The 6,156-nt window shown below is 43.3% G+C and overlaps 1 pseudogene; it reads left to right on the top strand.

The window, feature by feature from the left end:
- The first annotated feature begins 1,073 nt into the window (after positions 1 to 1,073).
- On the top strand, positions 1,074 to 5,601 carry LOC148183397 (uncharacterized; annotated as a pseudogene).
- Positions 5,602 to 6,156: the final 555 nt, after the last annotated feature.

Genomic DNA, 6,156 nt, shown 5'->3' with positions numbered 1-6,156 from the left:
CTTAAAACACAAAATTAACTCTACAATGGTATATAAAAACATTTTGAAAACCCAATAAATCATGACGTTTTAACAAACTGGGTATTATCCTGGTGCTTTTTCTTAGTGAGGGAACTGGAGGTGTTGACTGCCTGTCCTGCTGCTGCTGCAGCTCTGCTCTTATCTTTCTTCACATTCTCTACATACTCTCGCAGAGAGGAAAAGCAGAGAGAAAGAAAAAAAAACCTCACAAAATTAACTAACAAATGCAGTTTTTTCTCTCAATCTCTCTTGTTGTTCACCGATAGAGGAAAAGGGGCACGATTTTACAAAAGCAGGCGATGTTACACGAAAAGTCTCTCACGGCCAGGTGCTAACAGCGGCGATCATTGCAGTTTATCAGCGTGGCCTTGGAATTTTTCTTGCGCTGCTTCTACCCCCAGGGTGCCTTTGTTCTCTGCGCCCACCTCAGTGCTCCCCCATGTCCCCCTGGTTCGGGTGGAAACCAATCTAAATTTGGCTTCTTTTCTTCCAGGGTGGTAAAGATGGAACTTAAATAAGATTGTAGCGTTAAAAGTGACTCCAAATATGAAGCAAATATTTCTGGATGTATCACATCCTGCCATAACTGAACAGATTCTGTTTGTTGTTTCAGCGTTCGCTGTGGAACTTTTTTTCTCATTATTTTCTTCTCTTTGACTCTCCCTCCCTCTCTCCATGGGCAGCATAGATAGGAGTGCTTGCACAGCAGTGGGAGGTAAAGGCATCTGCCACTGTGATGCAGGTAGAATTATGGGGCTCACAGCCTCAGCATATCTCACTTTTCTGTTTTTTAAGGTATTAATTACAGTCTGCCAAGTTCGACCGAGAGACACAGTGTCCTTGCTCTTTTCCGTAATTGCCGTTTCCCATATCAGAGCCGATATATCAGTCCGTTCTTGCACCGCAAAAAGCAGTGTGGGCACTGCAAATGCCCATGACAATTAGCCCATATAATGAGCATATCCAGGTCCTTTTCCCTGGCTGCTCCGCCTCGTTTAACGAGGATGCAGAGAAGCAGTTTATCTGCCGCTGCAAATTCCACATCCATGCTAATGGCCCGCGGCAGGGGGGAAGGTTGCAACCCTTCTACAGCGCCCCTGCCTTCGGACTCCCCCAGCGACTCGCCCCCGTTGATTCGCGAGCCACCTATCTGGTACCGATCCAAGGCAGCGTCTATCTGCACTCAGATCCGCTCCACCAACCTCGGTCCAAGGCTCTGTCCCACCGTGCGTGGATCCACTGAAGCTCCCCTGCCCATAGGGTGTCCCGTTCAGAGCGCCAAATATTGAGAGACCGCCAGCTATTCACCAGTCTTCACAGAAGTAATTGTGAATGCCGTTTATTTCTATCTTTAGCACACCTTTTATAGGGTTCTACAGGGTCCGCAGGCAGAGCAAGCTACTATTGGCTAACACACACAGTTTTGCATTCTTTCTCTTATACACAAGGATATTGTTTTGTTTTACTCTCTCTTCTGCAGGAAGGTTTCAAGGATTTTAGCCCTTAATATCACAACTTATTTCAAAGGCTGGTTTGTGCATACAGGCCTTTACTAAGATATAAAATATATCAACACCTGTGTAATCAGCATATGATAAATGATACAATTGTTAGATATGATTAGGTATAATTATTGTTTATAGAACATGAGGAACAATGTTAGGGGGCTTGGGGAGGATCACGAGAAATCCATGCTTGGGTAAAAACAATGCATACAATAGAACAATGTAAGTTTAAAAATTAATATGTAAGTTATATAACGATAGAGTATAAAAACATGTTCAACTCAAAACCAAGTCGGGTCAGATTTGGGTATGTGTACCCCTGACACCCAGAGCTCTTCAATAAAGCACCTTCATATAATCATTCGTGATTATGTGTGTTCCTGAACGCTGACATTTTGGCAACCCAGGTGGGACCTTGTGAGTGCTGCTGAGCGAACTCGCGACCCAATCACGCTCCAGCCGGCACCGAGGGATTCTCGGGGAGCCCATCAGCCGCGACTGTCTCCGCTGCTCACAACGTCCCCGGGAGAAGAGGTAAGGTGCTTTACTTTGGTTTGGGTGCCTGCCAATAAGACGCAGCGAAAGCTGCGCTTGGTTGGGCTAAAGGAATTTCTGTTGGTATTGCCTAGGCGCCGTCCGTCAGACGACTGCGAAAGCATTGCAGGTGCGGCATTTGTGGTGTATTGCAGTTGTAATATTGAGAAGATTAAAGGGGTTTTAGGCAGCAATACTCCCATACCAGGTACTTCTCCTTTGGGGTGCTTATTAGCACATTGGAAACAAAGTAACTTTGGGGAAGAATTACATAAGGCTAAATTAATTTTGGTGAGATCTCCCCACGGAAGAAAATCCCAGCGACCCCTTCTTGTCCTTTGGTAGCTATAACCCCCCTCTTCTCTCTCTCTTTACCTTGTTTTCTTTATCTCTCCATCTCTCCCTCTCCTCTATCGCATAACCCTTGTTGGCACTAAAATAAAGGTACATTATTGTTGTTGTGATTTAAACTGAAATCCCTTGTGTCCTTTTCTGCACTCTGAGATCAAACGAGCTTCTCGCGACTCCCACTCGCGTTAGAGAATTGTGACATTTAAACTGGAGTCACGGACAGGATTTCTGACAGACAGAAGGAGCTGCAGGTTTGTGGTGCAGTCTGTATTAGGGGAAGGATGTTTCGCTCCAGCTGCACCTAGCCCGACACTCCCAAAAGAGTGAGCGGTGTCTGGAAAGCAAGGAGGGTGACTCGAATTTCCTGCAAACTGCACACGCCAAGGTGAAAAGCACCCCACCCTCGCTTGAGGGCTCTGTCTGCAGAATTTCACAAAAATCTCTTAGTGCAAAAGGGGGGGACTGTTGTTTTTTGTTGTGTGTATGAATTTTGACTGCTTGGTGTAGCAGAGAGACATCCGGAATTTTAAACTGAAAGAGTGCCTCCCAAGCAGATTTGGTCTTTTTACCCATACAGGGAAGCCAAAAGTTGTGTGTGTGTGCATAATTTAAGTTCATACCTTCCTGTAGTAGTTTTCCTTTCGTAAAATGACTGAAATCAGCAGTGCAGAAGTTAAAGCTGCATTTTATGCTCTGTTAGCAAAACACAATGCCAGACCTTCTCCGGGAGGGGAAAAGTTGGTGCTTAATAATTGGTTTAATTTGAAAAATGTGGTTGATAGAGTATGGTTTTGTACAACGTGAAACAAAATTTAAACTGGGCAAAAATAAAACTATACTCTGCTCAATTTTGGGAGCTTGTCTTACAGCAGCTATAGAAACTCGCTGTAAGTAAAGAAGTGAGGAAAGAACTACAATAGACTCCCTCCAAAACCTAGTTAAAATTTTGCAAAAACAATTGGATGAAGAAAGGAGTAAGATCAATCTGTTGTGAGTAGCCCTCCATGATAAAAATTCAAAAAATGATGACTTGCTAAAAGAAACAAGAGAGGGAAACCCCTCTCATTAATCAAATTTACCCTCAAAAGGAGCTAACTTGGATAAAATTGTGGAACAGTGGCGTCCTAGTTTGAAACCTCTAATTAAAACAGAATATAAGTATAACAATGATAAGGATCTCGATCTGCATATAACCACTAAAAATGAAAAAAAAGAAAAAAAGAAAAAAAAAAAGGAAAAAAAAAAGAAAAAAGGGAGTACCGGCGTCTCCCTCACGAGTCAGAGACAGAATGCGTATTCCGAGTGTCTCTCACTGGAGGTGCTCAAATTCGATTGAGAGAACGGGAAGCTAGTGGGTACTGGGGACATGGAGTCTTCTTAACAGCAGAAGACTGATGTAACTCATGGTCCCTAACTCAGCATGCAGCTTATTGGGCAGAGGGGCTTAACCCCTTGGAAAGGGGAGACCCTATAGCTATAGTGAGTACCCCCAATCAACTACTGGAAAACATTCACAATGCTGCCTGCTTGCAAATGATACACAAAAGAAAATTAATTGCTGGTTATGAATCTCCAATGTTGTTACCTGTGAAAACTGAAATTATGACCCCTTTAATTCAAGGCCTTCCAGAATCACTTAAACTTACAGCAATTTTCCTCAAAAAAAAAACCAAACCATAGCAGCTATTACCCCTGTGGATAGACTAGACAGATTTCTTGGCAACCCGACTGATCGACCTGGTTCCACTGATCCTGGGTTTACTCCCTTCACCACCCCCTCTCAGCCGACAGGTTCACAATTGCATTGTCCTGCTAGGAACCATAAATTTGGACATGGAGCAAAGTTGCAAAAGAGGTAATTCATTACAGTAGAAATTATGGACCTGTAAAAGTCCCAGAAGAAAAATCAGAAAAAGCAAAGGGTGTTAGATACATTGATTCTCTTAACAAAAACCCAGAAAAGAGAAAACAAATCTCTAACCGCCAGTATTGGTGGTCACTAGTGATAAAGAAGGGGGTCCCCAGGAACGTAATGGATGGCTTATCAGTTAAAAGTTGAGTAAAGTAGTTTCTAATTGGCACTGTCCCAAGTTCATTATATCGAATGCCCCATTGTATAACCCAGGACACCTCCACAGGCTCTGGGCTGTGAGCCAAAGCAGTCTCCTTCTCAGCTTCTGGGAGTGGAGCCCAAACAGCCTTAGAATCAGGGAAACTGGTAACTCTGCCTCTCATGGGTGAGCAGAGAGGAAGAGGTTGGCCGTATTTAAAATGCTTACTAGAAATAACAAAACTAGAGACATACTGATTGTAGCAATAGTGGGTCTGAAACGTGCACCTATTACTTGTGTAGTTAACACTAGAGCCCAAATTTCTGTGTTGACCAATACAGACTAATACAGGATTTGAGAGAAATAATGGAATAACTAAAGATATTTACCCAGTGGTAGCTAATCCTTGCACATTGTTAACATCCATAAAAGAGAAATATAAATGGTTTACTGTAATTGATTTAAAAGATTCCTTTTTCTGCATACCCCTTGACAAAGAAAGTAGGAAACTGTTTGCCTTTGAGTGGGAAAATCCAGAAAATGGAAGGAAAGCTCAGCTCACCTGAACACGACTCCCACAAGGATACAAGAACAGTCCAACCCTATTTGGAAGCCAGCTGGAGAAGGAACTGGAGATTTGGACCGAAAACGGGCAAGTACCGAGAGAACAATACCTGCTGTTACAGTATGTTGATGATATACTGATAGCTACAGAAGAGAAAACAACCTGCATAAAGGTAACGACTGAAATTTTAAATCAGCTGGGAATGGGAGGATATAAAGTTTCTAATGAAAAGGCACAAATTGCCCGGCAAACTGTGATTTACCTGGGATGTGAAATCTCACAAGGGTAATGAAAGCTGGGTACTAATCGTATTCAAGCTATTTGTGCTATTCCAGAATTCCAGAACCTACATGAGCTGTGAGTCTTCCTTGGAATGACCGGATGATGCCGCTTGTGGATCATGGACTATGGACTAATTACAAAACCCCTGTATGAAGCCCAGAAGACACAGCCATTTACCTGGGGCAAACCACAGAAAGAGGCCTTCCCCAAACTGAAGGAGGCATTGACAACTGCTGTGGCATTAGGATTTCCTGATTTATCTAAAGATTTTCAGCTGTTTGCGCATGAAAGACTACACCTAGCACTGCGAGTGCTGACCCAACATTTGGGAAGCTGGAAAAGGCCAGTAGGCTGCTTTTCCAAACAACTTTACAATGTGAGTGCTGGATGGCCTTCATGCCTGCAGGCAGTTGCAGCCACTGTGATGCTGATACAAGAAGCTAGGAAACTCACGATGGGTAGACGCATAAATGTCTACATGTCACATATGGTAACCACTGTTTTAGAACAAAAGGGGGGCCATTGACTATCTCCAAGCAGAATGATGAAATTCCAGGTAATCCTGACTCAGCAGGATGATGTCGCGCTAAAGACAACTAACCTTTTGAATCCAGCTTTGTTCCTAGGTACCACAACTGAAGAAGGCCCATTAGAGCATGACTGTGTAGAAGTAATAGAGTACACCTATTCGTCAAGAGAAGACCTGAAAGACATACCACTAGAGCAACCAGAGTGAAAGCTATTCACAGATGGAAGCAGTTTTGTGGAGAACGGGACCAGATACCCTGGATATGTGGTAACAACAGTCAGTACAGTAGTGGAGGCAAAAGCGTTATCACCAAATACA

Source organism: Pseudopodoces humilis, chromosome 12, assembly GCF_049639895.1.
Source record: "Pseudopodoces humilis isolate 2021_Gansu_Grassland_sample_001 chromosome 12, ASM4963989v1, whole genome shotgun sequence".
In the NCBI taxonomy this organism is placed as follows: Eukaryota; Metazoa; Chordata; class Aves; order Passeriformes; family Paridae; genus Pseudopodoces; species Pseudopodoces humilis.
Note: the sequence above shows the minus strand (reverse complement) of the source record. Positions and strands in the feature narration are given on the sequence as shown.